Consider the following 18221-nt stretch of genomic DNA (forward strand, 5'->3'; position numbering starts at 1 on the left):
GCTTTTGAATATGCTATCTAGGTTGGTCATTAAGTTACTAAGGTAACTTTGCCTTAGTTACTCCCTAATCAGACCCTGCTGGAGAGGAGCATTGGCAGTGTCAGCCTGGAACCATAGAGACAAGAGCAAGGTCCCCACAGCAAGTGTCCTTCAAGGAGGACTGAAGGGATGGGGGGATGGGTCCTCCAGCAGAGGAGAAGGCTCTGCACATCCACCCACTATCTCCCTGCTGCTTTGAGGGGCTGCTTATTCATGAGACAAGATGTGAAACCAATCACAGCCCATGACTGAGGTCATGGGTCATGAGACTTGGGAGGGGAATCTCCATTTCTCCTTTGTGGATAAGGAAACCAAGGCTTACAAGGAAGATGACTGAACCTCTCTAGCTTTAGCATCCTCTTGGATGACACCTCAGCATGGCCTCTCTGGGTCCCTGTACCTGCCATTCTATCAGCCTCCTGTTCCACCCCAAACCTGGTCAGCCTCAAACCCTACTCAGTCTTAATGTTTTATATCAAACATCCCACTTCCTGGTCACCATGTGCTAACATTTCTTCTAGTACTTGGATGCTCCCCCTGGCAATAACTCTCTGACCTCACTGAGATCTCTGATCTCTAAATGCTGATCCCTGACTCCAGTACTTTTCCAGAACCCATCAAGAGGCTCATGGGCTTCACTGTCCTTCTTGTCGAATCTAGATCCTACATCCCAACCTTAGGACGAATCCCTGCAAACACCGTCTTATAGATTAGCCATGTTGATACTGGATTAATGTACACACCTGCTGCACGTGGGCAGAAAATGCACATGTCAACCAGCCTGACAAGCAGGTTTCACTGGAAGCCCAGGAACTCAAAGCCTCACACTCACCCTCCAAATGCTCCGACACAGCAAAGGAAATGCTCAGTGAGTGGAAAAGGCAACCGACAGAATGGAAGAAAATTTCGGCAAACTCTAAATCTGATAAGGAGTTAATCTCCAAAGTATATAAGGAACTCAACTCAATAACAAAAAAGCACATAATCGAATTTAAAACTGGGTGCTGGACCTGAATAGACATATTATTCCAAACACATACAAATGGTCAACAGGTACGTGGCAAAACCACTCTCAAAACCACAATAAGACCACACCGGTGAGGATGAGCATAACAAGAAAGAGACAATAAATGTCAGCGAGATGTAGAGAAAAGGGAACCTGCACCATTGGTGGGGATTGCAAACCGTTGCAGCCACTATAGAAATCAGTGTGGCGGTTCCTCAGAAAGTTAAAAGGAGATCTATCATGTGAGTATCCACCCCTAGGTACATGTTTGAAGAAACTGAAGTCAGTATCCCCAAGAGGTATCTGCATACCAGGTCCACTGTAGTATTACTCACAGCAGCCAAGCTCTGGAAACTACCACGGATGTTGACTTTGGCCATGTGACTTTCTCTGGCCAATAGGATGTGGGCTGAAGCTACAACGTGTCAGTTCCCAGCCTTGACGTTAAGAGGCAGTGGGTGTCTCCTCTCTCTCCTCAGGGAACTTTCTACATCTACCATAACAACAGGGTACCCCAGCCCATCTAGCCTGGGCCCCAGAAGGAGAAATCTGGTACAGTCCTGAAGCCGACCTGTAGCCTGCTTTGGGGCTGTGCCAGCCAACTCACAAGTCTGAAAGTGAGAAAGGAGTGCTAACTTGTGATTCTGGGATTGCTTATCGCACAGCAAATAGTGACTAATACAGAATCCACCCAGATAGTAAGTGCTTTTAACCTCACCCACAGGGTATACAGTTGCCATGACTGAAAGCCCTAAAATAAAATAATAATAATGACAGCAATAATAATAGTAATACAGTCTTTGCTTGCAAAAATACAAAATACTGAAAAACAGCGAGAAAAATAAAACCCACCCAAGCCTTACTACTCAAACATAATCACTAACATGTGTCCATGTGTGGTCACGTCAGTCGTGGATTCTCCAGGCAAGGATACTGGAGTGGGTTGCCATGCCCTCTTTCAGGGGATCGTGCCCGCCCAGGGATTGAACCTGTGCCTCTTATGGCTCTCGCGTTGGCAGGTGGGTTCTTTACCACTAGCACCACCTGGGAAGCCCCAAATCACTAACATCTTGGTGTACATCCATCTAACCTCGTATCTCTGATGACAGCTGAAGCAACTTAGGAAGAGAGATAAAAGGCAACCTCATCCTTCGAAATGTTCAAATTAAGACCTTGGAGGCATCCTTGACTCCTCTTTTTCTCTCTCACATCCGGTCTGTCAGCGCATCCTGACAGAATCCCATCTTTCTGATCACCTCCTCCACCACCATCGCCACCCCACCCCCACCTCTCACCAGGAAGATTGCAAGTGCATCTTGGGCCTTCTTCCTTCTGGTCCTGCCCTCTCGTCTGCCCTCCACGCAGCGGCCAGAAGGAACCTTTCCAAACCTAAGTCGGTCCACGCCACCCTTCTGATCTGATCGCCCCACAGTCCCTCCTCTTACTCAGCAGAGCACCGACCACCACCTCTCAGGCCCTCCATGCGGGGCCACCCTTTCCTCTCAGACCTTATCTTTTCTCCATTGCTTCTAACCCATCTGACCAACTCCGCCTTCCATTCTTGGCTCCTTCTGTGCCCTGTGGTAGGAACGTGCACACAGCAGATACTTGGACTGCTCAGCTCCTAGCTTCCTTCCATCTGTTATTGCCAAGCTGCCTTCTCCGGAAGGCCTTCGCTGGCTACCACAGCTACACTTGCACACTTACATGTGCACATGCACACAACACATGTGTGTACACACAGCTAAACTTGCACACTCGCATGTCCACACACACACTGACACTTCACATTCTCCCTTCCCTACATCCTCGCTTCTCCTTGGCCCTTTCCAGTCTCCAACAGACTGTAGCTCATTTATTTGTTCATTTATTATCCATATCCCCTGTGAGAATAGATACGTGCCACAAAGGCAAGGTATTTTGACTGCTTACCTCTATACTCCTGTGTCTAGAACAGCTCATAAGTGGACACTCAGTGTTTACCACATGAATGAATGAAGGAATGAATGAGTGATGGATGAGTGAACGTAGTGCCTAGAGTGTTGCAGATACAGAATAAAGGGTATTTGTTAGTGCCAGAGACTTAAAGAAAAATGCTTTCTTCCTCTTATATCATAGGTGTTATAAAAAGTTGATATAAATTTTTTAATGGAGTATAAATATTTAAAGTCATAAAGGTCACACTGGTAGAATAATAATATAAGCAATAATATCACTAATAAAAAACAAGGGAATAAAAGGAAAGAAAGGGACAGTGGAAGGAATGCAGATGGCCAAAATTCCTCATCTCTCTCATCACTAGACATTGTCTAGGACTGATAATTTAAGAAAATACTGTGTTTATTTTTCTAAAGAAGAGGCCTCAGTGCTCTAAAAACAGGTCCTAAAGTGTATTCTATTCGGCCCAACCATTGCTTTTAACTTTTTTGAGTTAGTACCAGCTTTTGAAATTTGGGCCGTTTTCACATACAGCCTTGTCTTTAAAGAGATCTGGGCTTGCACTCTGAAGTCTAGCCAGCAGGTGGCGAAGGGTAGCAGCCTTTCTCTTCAGATGTGGCTTTTAACCCACAGTTGGCTGCGGACCCACCTAGCTTTTTATTCCTGGTATAGTTTTACGGTAACAACCTTAAAGGAAGGAAGGCGGGCAAGGACGAAGGGAAAGAAGAAGACAAAATTTTAACAATTGTTATCTCACAGATGTGGGGCCTGGGAGTGTTGGAAAGATGAGTTACTCCCTGATTTGAACCTTTTAAGCTCTGTCTTCAATATATTCATGTAAATTCAGGTATGCATGTCTTGTTTCAATAATGAAGGGATTGCTGCTGCTGCTGCTGCTGCTAAGTTGCTTCAGTAATGTCCGACTCTGTGCAACCCCAGAGACAGCAGCCCACCGGGCTACCCCGTCCCTGGGATTCTCCAGGCAAGAACACTGGAGTGGGTTGCCATTTCCTTCTCCAAAGCATGAAAGTGAAAAGTGAAAATGAAGTCGCTCAGTCATGTCTGACTCTTCGCGACCCCATGGACTGCAGCCTACCAGGCTCCTCCGTCAATGGGATTTTCCAGGCAAGAGTACTGGAGTGGGGTGCCATTGTCTTCTCCAATGAAAGGACTAGTTGGGTTTTTAAAAAATCATTGAAAAATAAATTTTTACATTAGGAAAATCTCAAAGCACTGGAAAATCTAAAGATCAAAAATAAAACTGCCCATGTCCTGCCAGTTGCTAACCACATGTTGGTGTATGGTCACTGAACCTGTTACTTATGATGACAGCTAGTTAAAAATGGAGACAGACAACACTCTTGATAGACACTTCCACATCACTGAGACCATACTCTATCTAAAACGTGCTGCCATATACCTTTGTAGCCCATCAGGCATTGACAGAAGGCTGAGTTCATGTACGTATTGCCTTCACTGGTGTTAAAACCTGTATCAGCCGTTTCACTGTCTGGCTTTTCCTTTACTTTGGAACGTATAGAAAATCGAATTATGTGCATACCAAGTCAGCATTCCAGTTTTCCTGGCAAAGACTGATTTCTGCCAGTGGAAACAGAGTGTTCTCATTTTCCTTCTTCCCCCCATCAACCTCTGATTTTCTGGTTTCTCTGTGAGCATATTTTTGCCCTGGATCTGGCACTGTGAAGTTGCTAAGTTCTTCCAGATTTGGGATCTGATGCCATCCTAAATCTCCGGGTTTGACAGGCGAGGTCGGTGGTCACTGAGACACGATCCAGAAAGCTCGCTCTGAGGTCATCTCTCAATCAGATGTTAACCCCTGAAGTGGGGGGAATTTGGCAGCCATCCTGCCTTTGGATGCCAGCTTTCACTGCCTTCTCCCTGAAATACATCTGGCACGACACTGGGCACAAAATAAGTGCTCACTACATCCTTGACAGTTGGAACCAACTCAGGTAGCTCTTGGCAGGAGATAGAATTTTTGCTCCAAATCAACTCTTCACTGCCCTCCTTACCAATATTTCCAGATCTGAACAGCATTTAAAGCATCAATGTGCATGCTCAGTCATGTCCAATTCCTTGCGACCCTATGGACTGTAGCCCGCCAGCCTCCTCTGTCCATGGAATTTCCCAGGCAAGAATACTGGAGTGGGCTGCCGTTGCCTTCTCTAGGGGATCTTCCCCATCCAGGAATCAAACCTGCATCTCTGGCTTTGGCAGGCGGATTCATTACCACTGACCACCTGGGAAGCCCATAAAAGTACCAATGGCCATTCTAAATTCTCGAATGCCATTGTGGCTTCATTTTTGAAGATATTTACAATGTGACCCCCGTGTTAGCACCTGCGACTTCCAGCCTTCCAGAGTCACCCTCTCTCACGCCTGATCTGAAGCTCCATTCCTTACGGTGGTCCTGCCTGCCATCACTGTCTGTTTGAACTTGCTCCAGGGGCAGACACATTCGAGCACGTTGAAAGCGAGGAAGCCAGCAGTTGCAATCATCAACCCTATTTCGTCTCCTGCCAGGCACTCAAGCACAATGAGTGGGAAGGTTCTTTACCTGGCCCCGCGGGATCTATCCCACAGACTCCCTAGCTTTTCTGCTCACCCATAGACAATGATAAATAACAATATAAGAACAATAAAACACCTTCCAGTTATTTCCAAGGGTAACAGTCTGTGTGTGTTCAGTCACTCAGTCATGTCCAACTCTTTGCCACCTCGTGGACTGTAGTCCGCCAGGCTCCTCTACCCATGGAGTTTTCCAGGCAAGAACACTGAAGTGGGTCCCATTTCCTACTCCAGGGGACCTTTCTGACCCAGGAATCAGACCCGCGTCTCTTGTGTCTCCTGCATTAGCAGGCGGATTCTTAACCACTCTAGTGCCACCTGGGACGCTAAGTGACAGTCTAAAATCAGTAATTAACATGTCATGTCAAAATTCCCGATTTCATTCATGTTACATCTTCCCCTTCCCCACATTTTCTTCCCCTTCCCCACCTCCACCAGACACCAAAGAGGTGAGAGGCAAAAAAGGCCTTACCTGGCTGGCACTGTTACGACATGGTGTTGTGCCTTCTGGACTCAGCAGGTGTTGGCAGTGGTTTGCAGTGGGGTGTGCATGTGTGCGTGGGGTTTCTTGGCCATTCCCCCACCGGGAACCTGTGAACTCACTTCCTTGGAGGCAGATGCTTGGGGTTCCATGGTCCAGTCCCTGCCCTCGGATCTCTCACCTTTCCAGGTGGTCCTGCCACTGAGAACCCAAGGGATCGCAGGCTTCTGTGGGATTCAGAACCAGTCCTTGGGAAAATTCACACCTTTGACCCCTTGGGCCACTTCCTGCTGTCGTTTGCAGTAATCTGTTTCCTATGGAGGCTGAGCGGCTACTGTCTAAAACTTGTAGACTGTTGGAGGCCTGGGTGTGTCCAGGAGACTCAGGGCAAAATTCCAGGTGGTTCCCCCACATCGCTCTGACTTTTCTGTAGGTGAGGAGCTGCCAGCAGGGAGAGCCTGGCTGAGGATGAGGCCAAGATATAATGTGGCAGGGTGACGATAAGGAGAGAAATAGATTTCTAATGACATTGTTTGAGCATCTCACATCCAAATTCAGACCCACTCATGAACTTTTTCATGACTGTAAAATCTCCTTTTGTTCTTTTAAACCCATTTACATTTTTTTTTTCTTTTCTTGCAATCAATAGACCTGACTGATACAGAAAGAGGAGCAACTGTCTCCCAGGAGGGGAAATGATTAAGCATTTAATCTGAGACATGCCTAATCTTAAATGTCTCCTTAGCATAACTCACAGCAAGAATCTCATCAAGTCATTCATTCATTCAGCAAGTATTTCTGGGCTTCCCTGGTGGCTCAAGTGGTAAACAATTCACCTGCTAATGCAGGAGACATGGGTTTGATCCCTGGTCAGGAAGATCCCACATGCCACGGAGCAACTGAGCCTGTGTGCCACACCACAACGGTTGAACCTGTGCTCTGTAGCCCAGGAGCCGCTACTACTGAGCCCGTGGCCCCAACTATTGAAATCCATGCACTCTACAGCCAACGCTCTGCAACGAGAGGCCACCGCAATGAGAAGCCTGCACAGCAATGAAGACCCAGCACAGGCAAAAATAGATAAATAAAATAATTTTTTAAAAACCAAGTATTTCTAAAGCACGTGGATTTCCCTGACAACCGCCCCCCCCACCCCCCACGAACCAAGTTGAGTATTATTATCCATATTTTATCCATAAGGAAATGCAAGTGTCAGCAAGGACATGAAACTTGCCTGATGTCTCACACTGGGATGTCAGAGCTGGGTCTGGACCCCATGAACTTTCCCATCAGGTTTCACTGACTGCTCTGTGAGGCTGCTTATTGGATCACATTTCAGAAGGGAGCTTCTGGAGGTGCAGGGCACAGGTTGTGCCATCCCCAGGCAGTTGACCAAGGCCATCGATTGAGGTGGGGTAGGCAGCAGGCCCTCTGCCCTGAGAGTCTTTAGATTATGCCCATATGACTCAGTGAGTCCAAGTCAGCCTGGAGTCTTTCGTAGGACTTAACACCATACATCCAGTAGGTGCTCAGGAGTAGTTTATCAAGTGAAGGAAATAATAGGGAAAAATGCCCATCTCCGCAACTAGTGCCAGTGCTGATTCAAAGTTGTGCAAATTGGCCCTGGGAAGCACCACGTGTGTGTCTGCGTGCTAAGTTGCTTCAGTCATGTCCGACTCTTTGCAACCCCATGCACTGCAGCCCGCCAGGCTCCTCTGTTCATGGGATTCTCCAGGCAAGAACACTGGAGTGGGTTGCCATGTGCTCCTCCAGGGGATATTCCTGACCCAAGGATCAACCCTGCGTATCCTGCAGCTCCTACATCGCAGGTGGATTCTTTACTCTTGAGCCATCAGGGAAGCCCGAGAAGGACCACATACACACGCAATTGTATGCCTAAGACTTTTCCCACACGTACATTTGCACATCAGGGCTCCAGTGCAAGGCTGGGCGGACTGCACTGTCCAACATGAGGGGGGCACTTTTTTACATCATGGAGGATGGGAGTGAGAGGCAGATAACTTTTCACCATCTACCTTTTTGTATTAAATGAAATTTTTTCCTTTTACCATAGTCATGTAAATCTTATTCCAATGAAAAACTTGATGTCACGACTGAGATGGTGCATTTAAATTACTGAATACACTGCTTGGCACAGCAGTCATTATTACTATTGCTGCAATTTTTAAAAATGTACTGTTTGAACATCCTACAGTGTTATTACACCATAGAGACTCACGAGGGCGCGCCAAGCACCTATTAAAGAAGTGTTTTCATAGCTGTGGCCCTTGGAGGCTCTAACTTTAAGAACACAGGGGTGGTGGGGAAAAACACCCTGCGGGTCTCCTGTAAGTGATGAGGGCGATTCTTGGCTCCATCTTGGTCCCGTCGGCCAACCCCGTCAGTGGAATTCGAGGGCGTCCTGAGCGCGTCCATAAGAGGAATCAGGGTGAGGATCCATTCCCTGTAGGTGGTGGGGAGGAGAGCTGGCAAAGCCAGACTGAACAAGGGAGTGTTTGTATTCTTGGACCTCAGTTTTCTCATCTATGTGATGGGGACAGTAAATCCCACCTTGCGGGGCTGTTGCGAGGATCAAGCAGGGACTGCTAGAGATTAAAAGAAGCCTGAACTAGTTCTCTCTGTAGTGAAAAATTGAAAAGAAAAAAAGAGAGAGAAAGAAAAAATAAAGCCCCAGACGGAGTTACCAAAATCGAAGTCACTTTTACTGAGGTTAGATTTTAAAACTCATGCCTTGAACACACACACACACACGTAAAAGCTGATGCCAGGACCTGCAGCAGACAGACTGCTGTCCTCCCTTCCTCCTGACCGAGCGAACTCCCACTTTGTTCCAGCACAGAGCATATGGCAGTGTGCTCAAGGGAGAGATGCTCCGGCCCCGGTCCCAGGAGGACAACTGTAATTGATGTAAACCATCCCCCTTTGCCAGTGATTGGTTTACAGGTGGATGGACGCCCTGGTTCTGGCCAATGAGAAGTAAGTGCATGTCTCCTGGAGGCTTCTGGGAGAGATTTTCCTGTGTAATAAGAGACAGACCCTTGAGAAACTTCTCTACCTCTCCTCCTACCTTTGAACATAGTCAGAATGTCTGGACTTGCAGCATCCATCTTGCAACCACAAAGCAAAGCCCAGTGGATGCAGGGATCCCCATCCTTCTGTTTGACATAATTGAGGCTGAGTGAACCAAACTTTAGTTCAGTTCAGTTCAGTCGCTCAGTCATGTCCGACTCTTTGCGACCCCATGAATTGCAGCACACCAGGCCTCCCTGTCCATCACCATCTCCCGGAATTCACTCAGACTCACGTCCATCGAGTCCGTGATGCCATCCAGCCATCTCATCCTCGGTCATCCCCTTCTCCTCCTGCCCCTAATCCCTCCCAGCATCAGAGTCTTTTCCAATGAGTCAACTCTTTGCATGAGGTGGCCAAAGTACTGGAGCTTCATCTTTAGCATCATTCCTTCCAAAGAAATCCCAGGGTTGATCTCCTTCAGAATGCACTGGTTGGATCTCCTTGCAGTCCAAGGGACTCTCAAGAGTCTTCTCCAATACCACAGTTCAAAAGCATCAATTCTTCGGCGCTCAGCCTTCTTCACAGTCCAACTCTCACATCCATACATGAACCAAACTTGGAACCATTTAATTCGAGACTACTTGTTACACGACGCACTTTCTAGAAAATACAGTTCAAATCTCTTCTAGATGATTGCTTACTTGCAGCCAAAGCACATCCGATGATACAGGGCTTGTGTGAACTCCGTGAGGCACCTGCCAAAAGCTTCTTTGGCAGAACCTGAGAACTGCGTATCTAACAAGCTCAGAGTGGGTTGTGCTCTCCTCCAAGGGATCTTCCCAACCAGGGATCGAACCTGCTTCTCTTATGTCTCCTGCATTGGCAGGCGGGTTCTTTACCACTAGCACCACCTGGGGAGCCCCAGATGGAGGATAGTCACTTTGCACTGTTGTGGGTTTCTGCCATACAACTATGCGACTCAGCTGTAAGTGTATAATGTATATCCCCTCCCTCTTGAGCCTTCCTCCCATCCCCCTTCCCACCCGCCACATCTGTTTTCTTCTCACCGCTGTATCTCTGCTTCCAAGCATGGAACCTGGCACACAGTAGGTCCTCAACAAATGCTGATATTTGCTGAATACAATACATGGATGACTAGCAGCAGTTACACACACTGCAAAGTTGTGAGGATTTAATGGGATAATTTTGTAAACCATCTGGCACAGTGCATGGCCCTTAAGTGTTAGTCGCTCAGTGGTGTCTGACTCTATGTGACTCCATGGACTGGGGCTTGCCGGGGTCTTCTGTCCATGGGATTCTCCAGGCAAGAATGCTGGAGCGGGTTGCCATTTCCTTCTCTAGGAGATCTTCCTGACCCAGGGATCGAACCCGGTCTTCTGCATTGCAGGCAGACTTTTTATCATGTGAGCCATCAGGGAAGCTCGCCCAGCCCTTAATCTGCACTCAACATGTGAAGGTCACTAATCGAGGCCATCCTCCCCGGGGGAAGGGTGGAGCGGAGCTGGCGAACCTTCCTCTATTCTAATCTCTGATTGTCTGAGGTCCAGACTTTGGGGATAGAAAGAGCTTCTCTCCCCAGGAACCGAGGAGGTAAAGAATCCCCCGCCCTGACCCCTAGCTGGACTCCCCAACCTTGAGCACTTTCTGAGCCAATCTTGTGGCTCTCTCTGCTCCAGGCCGGGAGGAGCCCAGGGAGACTTGGATCCCAGTCTATTTTTCTTGCCTCCACGCTGGAGAATGGGAGGCCCACGGGCCAGGGAACGGAGCGAGTTTTTGTTTTGCTAGCTGTCCCCGGCCCCTGTAGGGGGGGACACGGATGCCTCCACACCTCTGGGGATTCTCCAGCTCAGCCAAGCTCTGCGGCCTCCCTCGTTCACCCACACCCACCGGGGGCCTGTTTGCCAGATTCTTTTCACCACTTTTCTTTCTCCACAATAACTCTGACCCTTTCTGCTATTGTTTTTCTAGGTTAATTGAATACGTGCTCTTTGCCGTGGAGGCCTGCGGACCACGCCAAGCACAACAGGCCCAGCATGAAGTGGGCCTGGGAGGCCCGGCCCACCTCGGCAGCCTGGGGCCCGCTCAGGCAGGGGCAGGGGATGTCTCTAGGGGACCAGGGATGTGAGCTCACCTCGCATGGGCAGCTGCCAACTGGGGTGGGAGGCAGGAGGGAGGAGGGCGTCTTATCTGCTTTTCAACTTATTTTTCTTAATAGAGCAGATAATCCCCAAATTATTCTTTTTTAAAAAATTAAAAAAAAATCTTTTGGCTGTACCACACAGCATGTGGGGGTCTTTGTTCCCTGACCAGGGATCAAACCCACGCCCCCAGCATTGGCAGCATGGAGCCTTAACCACTGGACCACCAGGGTTTTTGTTCCTGTTTAGTCGCTCAGTCATGTCCAGCTCTTTATGATCCCATGGACTGTAGCCTGCCAGGCTCCTCTGTCCACGGAAGTCCTCCCCAGTTATTCTTTAGGAATTCATGTTGATATTTTCTGAAGAAGAAAATCTGTAGCAAGGTGTTGGGGGTAATAATAGAAACCAAGGGTGCAGTTGTTCTCAACTGAGGGGCATCTGTGCCCCCAGGAGACATTGGTCACTGTCCAGAGACCTTTGGGTTGCTGTGATCTTTGGGTGGGGTGTTGCTGGCATCTACTGAGTAGAAGCCAGGGATGCTGCTAAACTTCTCACAGTGCACAGGACAGCTCTCACAAGAGAGAATTACCCGACCCAGAATGTCAACAGGGCTGAGGCCAAACAACCCAGATTTCTCACGATCCCATGGTATGGATGAGCTGGCTGAGGTCCAGAGCAGTTATGTAATATGTCCAGTGACACACAGGAAGGAAGGATCAGGACAAGGTTTCGGCCAGAAAGCCTGCCTCTGCTACCCTCCTATCCCTCCCACTACTAGATCACATGACGCTTGCTCCTTGGAAGAAAAGCTATGACCAACCTGGACAGCATATTAAAAAGCAGAGACATTACTTTGCCAACAAAGGTCCATCTAGTCAAAGCTATGGTTTTTCCAGTAGTCATGTATGGGTGTGAGAGCTGGACTATAAAGAAAGCTGAGCACCAAAGAATTGATGCTTTTGAACTATGGTATTGGAGAAGACTCTTGAGAGTCCCTTGGACTGCAAGGAGATCCAACCAGTTCATCCTAAAGGAAATCAGGCCTGAATACTCATTGGAAGGACTGATGCTGAAGCTGAAACTCCAATACTTTGTCCACCTGATGCGAAGAGCAGACTCACTGGAAAAGACCCTGATGCTGGGAAAGATTGAAGGTGGGAGGAGAAGGGGACGACAGTGGCTGAGATGGCTGGATGGCATCACCAACTCAACGGACATGACTTTGAGTAAACTCTGGGAGTTGGTGATGGACAGGGAGGCCTGGCGTGCTGCAGTCCTTGGGGTGGAAACGAGTCAGACACGACTGAGGGACTGAACTAAACTGAACTGGGGTGATGGCATGTGAAGGAGCTTGGAGGAGGGACTCATTCCGGGCGGGGTGGGAGCTGGGAGAGAGAGGGGTGAGAAGTGGAGGGTGGAGTCTGGGGACCTACCACAGACGGGGGAGGCACTGGGAAATTTGGAATCTCAGAGGATGGCCAAGTCTGTCATGGTCCCTCTTCTCATTCACTTTTACCTGCTTCCAAATTTCCATGGGGCACCTCCAAACGCGCCACTTGGGGCGGATCTTGGGAGCTGCGATGCAGTACCCAATAGTAAGCAGCAGAGGGCGCAAGAGGTCCTTTGCTGCCTTCCCGCTTAAAAAGCTTTTTCATTATAAAGGAATAGGTGTGCCTTAAAGAGAACGCGGCCAAAACAAAAAAAAGTAGAACAAAGAACTCTAAACTGCCCCTAGTCCCACCTCCGGGGGCAGCTAAAATTTAAATCATACTTTCTTCTTTTTCTCAAGCCAAGTTGTTTATGATTTCTCTTTTGTTAGTTTTTCAACACAGGTGTGATCACCCCCAGAGGCTTGATTCTATGGCCTGGATTTTCACCCAAGGTCACATCTGAAGTTTTTTCCCAACTGTCTAACAAGCTCTCCGTACCACTTGTAGTCCCTGAGCGGCAGCGTTGGAGGGGGAGGGGTGCAGGCGTCCACCCGACAATTGGGTTTTAAGTGCCAACTGTGTGCCAAGCTGTGTTTGTGCACAGTGGGGGGGATGGAGGCCAAGGTCTGGGGACATACCCGGGATCCCCTCATATTTGGAGCAGTGCAGGGGGGTGGGGTAGCAGGGAACCCCCAGGGTGATGTGATGGGGACTCTGGGGTGGTGGTCCCGGAAACGCTCCTCAGAGGATGGGACCTTCAAGCTGGGACCTGGAAGATGACAAGCAGTCAGCTGGCAAAGAAGGAGGGGTGAATCAAGTGATTCTGCCAGGAGCACGCCTGGCACATTCGGAGACTAGGCTGGGAAGGGGGAGACCAGCTGGGGGCTGGGCGGAGAGAGGAGAGCGGGCAGCCGCTGCCAGACCAGGAGAGCCCCCGGGAGGACCATGGAGGGGAGGTCCATCTTCATCCGAAGAGCAGCGGGATGTCTCGGGGTTTTCTGCACAGTGGGTGACGGGCTCTTTAGAGGAGCCAGGAAGCTACCGCAGACACCCAGCAAGAAAGGACTTTGGTCGGGAGAGCGGACAGAGAGCAGCTTCATCCAGAGCAGGACTTTCCTTTCCCAGCAGCGCTAGTGCTAAAGAATCTGCCTGCCAATGCAGGAGACCCAAGAGACGCGCTTTCCATCCCTGGGTCAGGAAGAGCCCCTGGAGTAGGGAATGGTTAACCAGTATGCTTGCCTGGAAAATTCCATGGACAGAGGAGCCTTGCCGGCTATAGTTGTAGGATCGCACGACTGAGTGCACACACACAGAAACGTTTTCTTAAAAATCTAAACAAAAGTACAGAAAATGGTAAGATCGACCCCACGACCACCCCTCTGACCCCCAACTCCCGGTCCATCTGCCCTCATTGATGGACCCACCCCACCCCACCGCACTGGGTGATTTTGAAGCAAACCGCAGATGCCACATCATTTTACCTGTGGACATTTCATAAATATCACCAAAATGAGAATTTTTAAAAATGTCACCTTGAGACCGTTAACATGACTTCAAAAATTACACATGATTCTATGCTGCTGCTGTTAAGTTGCTTCAGTCGTGTCCAATCTATGTGACCCCATAGACGGCAGCCCACCAGGCTCCTCCATCCCTGGGATTCTCCAGGCAAGAACACTGGAGTGGATTCCCATTTCCTTCTCCAATGTATGCATGCATGCTAAGTCGCTTTGGTCGTGTCCAACTCTGTGTGACCCCATGGACGGCAGCCCACCAGGCTCCTCTGTCCACAGGATTCTCCAGGCACGAATACTGGAGTGGGTTGCCATTTCCTTCTCCAGGGGATCTTCCCGACCCAGGGATCGAACCCGTGTCTCTTGCGTCTCCTGCATTGGCAGGCAGGATTCTTTACCACGGCACCACCTGGGAAGCACATTAATTGGATTTATTGCTTATGTCTTTTCATTGGAATGCCAGCTCCGTGAGGACTGTTCTGTTTGCCAGGGATCCCTCAATGCTTAAAACAGGGTCTGGCGCACAATAGGGGCCTAATAAATTTTTCTTGAGTGAATGAACGTTGCACTCAGAGGCAGCTTCAGATTGCTTGTCGACAGTGAGTTCCCAGCAACCACGAGGAATCAATCAGAACAGGCAAAGGAGATAAACCCAAAGCTATGGGCATTCAGCAAGAGGAGACTATGGATTTGTCAGAGAGGTTCCAGCTGAAAACCCTTTCAGTGGGCTTCTAAATCGGACTGAATTGGCTTCAACCCCAGGTCCACCACTATATAAACTGTATGATCTTGGGCAAATCCAACGTCCTCTCTGAGCCTCAGTTTCTACATCTGGAAAATAGGGAAAAACAATAGGTGCCTCCCAGGGTCATTGAAAGAATTAACAAGATAACATATGTTAAGAGTTCCAAGGGCCACGGGAAGAAGAGGGATCGGGGCCATTACATTTAATCTTTAAATTGACTTACCATGGGTCTCGTCTACACTGGAAGGTATATGAGGTCATCACAAAGCTACTGGGAAACCAGGGAGCTAGGTAGGAGGAGTAGGGGTCACTTTGGGGCCTGGGCACTCTCTGTCCCCTCTCCCTGCTGCACGGTCCCCCTCCCCTGACTCCTTCTGGTCATTCGAGTTTCAGATCCAACATCAGCTCCCTAAACAGGTCTTCCCTGGTCACTGTGTTAGAAGTAGCCTCTCTCCTCCTCTCCCCCGACTCCTTGCCTCATCACCGAGTTGATTTCTATCATAGTGCCCATCACCACCTTAAGTCATCATTGCTTTGCTGTCTTCTTTATTGTCTGTCTTACCCTCCACCAGCCACGCCTCCCCACCAAACATGACCATAAAAGCCTTTTCTGCGGGGAGGGGCAGGGCTGTGCTGGGTCTTCATTGTGGCGCACAGCTTTCTCCAGTTGCAGCTCGTGAGCTTCCCTAGTTGTGGCACGTGGGCCTAGTTGCCTTGCAGCACGTGGGATCTTAGACCCCGGACCGGGGATCAAACCCTCATCCCCTGCATTGGCAGGTGGATTCTTAACCACTGGACCGCCAGGGAAGTCCCTTGATCACAAACTCCTTGAGAATGGGCTCTCACCGGTTTTTCTTCACCACCTGCATCCCCAGCACCTAAAACAGTGTTCGTCCCATAGCAGCACTCAAGACACAGGTGCTGAATGGCGGAATGAATGAGTGAGTGAGTGACTTAGGACGATGGGAACAACCCATGGAGGGAAAGCATGGGAGGAAGGGAGGCTGAGAGGCTGTCCCCCCAGGAGAGCGATTTTGGAGTTTCAGACCGCGGTGGGTGGAAGTGTAGAAACAGATCCCCAGGAAATACCAAGCCTCCTGCAATATTACTGGTTTTTAAACGTGGCCTTAATGTGATTTTGGCATATTGGGAGTAATAAAAGTGTAGGCGATGTCTGCTCAGAACACACTCCCCGATTCAATTTCCACTCTGCTCGTGAGCATGTTGCTAAATTGTCTGGTCCCCTGGGTTAAGAACTCAGATTCCTCGTCTGCTAGAAGCGAAAGGCCCTGGGAAGTGATCTAGTGCAGAGCTTTCCACTTTCTTCGATGGCAGCCCATGATAAAGAGATACATGGGAACCCGGTACCTGCTCCCGCACACAGGAACCTGGAAGTAGAGGAGACGCACTCACCCTTCCTCACGCTCAGCTATTCACAATCTGCTATTTTCTATTTTTGAAATAATGGTCCCAACCCCCAACTTGATTGTGTGACTCATTTAATGGGTTTCAGCTCACAGTTTGAAAATCAGCAGACCTAATGCCTTCAGCTTACAGATGGGAAACTGAGGCATACCCAAGGTGGATCAGTGACCTTCCAAAAACAACAGGAAGTTAGTGGTAGAGCTCAGGGCTTTCCAGGTGGCACTAGGGGTAAGGAACCCGGCTGCCAATGCATGAGATGTAAGAGACATAGGTTCGATCCCTGGGTCTGGAAGACCCCCTGGAAGAGGGCATGGCCACCCACTCCAGTGTTCTTGCATAGAGAATCCCGTGGACAGAGGAGCCTGGCAGGTTACCATCCATGGGGTCGCACAGGGTCACACATGACTGAAATGACTTAGCACACATGCATTTCAGGGTAAGGAACTTCCACTTTCCTTCCAGAGTGGATGTCGGGGAGCCTGGGAGTCCAGGGGAGAGCAGAGAGCCTGGAAACAGAGAGCCTGGGCACAGAGGAAATCCAGCGTGGAGAAGAGCAATTTTGCTGTGGTGTCCTATGAGCCCCACTAAATACCCTTTCCACACCTGCCCTGCTAAGCCAGTGTCTACGTCAGCACGCTGTCAGATTATCTTCAAGATGCTATTGCCAGCCGGCAAGATGGTGTTCATTTGCAGGTTTCCTTGTTGTCCGTTCCACCCCCCACAGTACCCAAAATAGAGTCTGCACGAGAGGAAGGGCTTAACCACATGGTGGTCTGCTGTGCCTCCAGCACCCAGAAAGGTGTCTGGCACATACTAGGTGCTCAATAAATCTTTATCAACTGACTATGAGAATAAATGGAGCAGCTGGCAGCGGGCATCCTGGTTTTGAGGAAAGCAAATCTCAGACCACATCCATTTTACACAAATTGTTGCTTATCAACAGGCAGCAGAAAATAGCCGTACAAGCCGACCTGGAAGCTTAATGGACTGCCGGATCCTTGTCCTTTTTGAGGTTCAGAAAACGCTTTGCACAAAAGGTTCACGGGGGCAAAGGCAGCAATATTCCAGCAGCAGGATTTGTCTGACATCCACAGGGGTCAGAACCAAAGTCACTCAGGGATCTGACCTAGGATAGCAAAGGGTACCACTCCCTAGATCAGCTCTGTCCAATAGCACTTGCAACAAATGAATCTTCTACTCTGTTCCGTCCAGGACATTAACCCCCAGCCACATGGCTATTGAGCACTTGAAACTCAAGCTGATGTGACTGAATCGAACTGAATTTTCGATTTTATTTAAACTTGGGTTAGTTTACAATGAAGTTGAAATACCCACCACATGGCTTGTAGCTATTTTATCAGACATCACAGACCTAAACCGTTAAACCCTGTTCATGCACGTGCAGGGAGCTGCTGTTAAATATTTTCTGCCACCTCCTTTCCTTGAGTAGCGCTAAAGTCACTGAAGAGAACACATTGTAACATCCACTTTGTTACTCATCAGCCACGACTTTCACCAATTCCATTTACGTCTAATGTTCATTGTATCAATTAGTGAAGTCTCCGGTATTGACCAAACATCAAAGTCATTGCCTCTGGAGTATGGTCTCTCTGATGCCTTGCTAGGGGATCACCCACAGAGAGTGAATTATTGATTAGAACAACTGATCACCATGAAAACGGTGGTTGAAACGAACACTGTCAGCCCTCCACATCCCACAGGTTCCGCATCTGCAAGTTCAGCCAAATGCAGGGAGCAAACCTAATCTACCATCCAAGGATGGATGAACCTGTGGATATGGAGAACTGACTCTGGGACTTAAGCATTGGGGATTTTGGTATCCACAGCGAGTCCTGGAACCA

Source organism: Budorcas taxicolor, chromosome 13 (assembly GCF_023091745.1).
Source record: "Budorcas taxicolor isolate Tak-1 chromosome 13, Takin1.1, whole genome shotgun sequence".
Classification (NCBI taxonomy): domain Eukaryota; kingdom Metazoa; phylum Chordata; class Mammalia; order Artiodactyla; family Bovidae; genus Budorcas; species Budorcas taxicolor.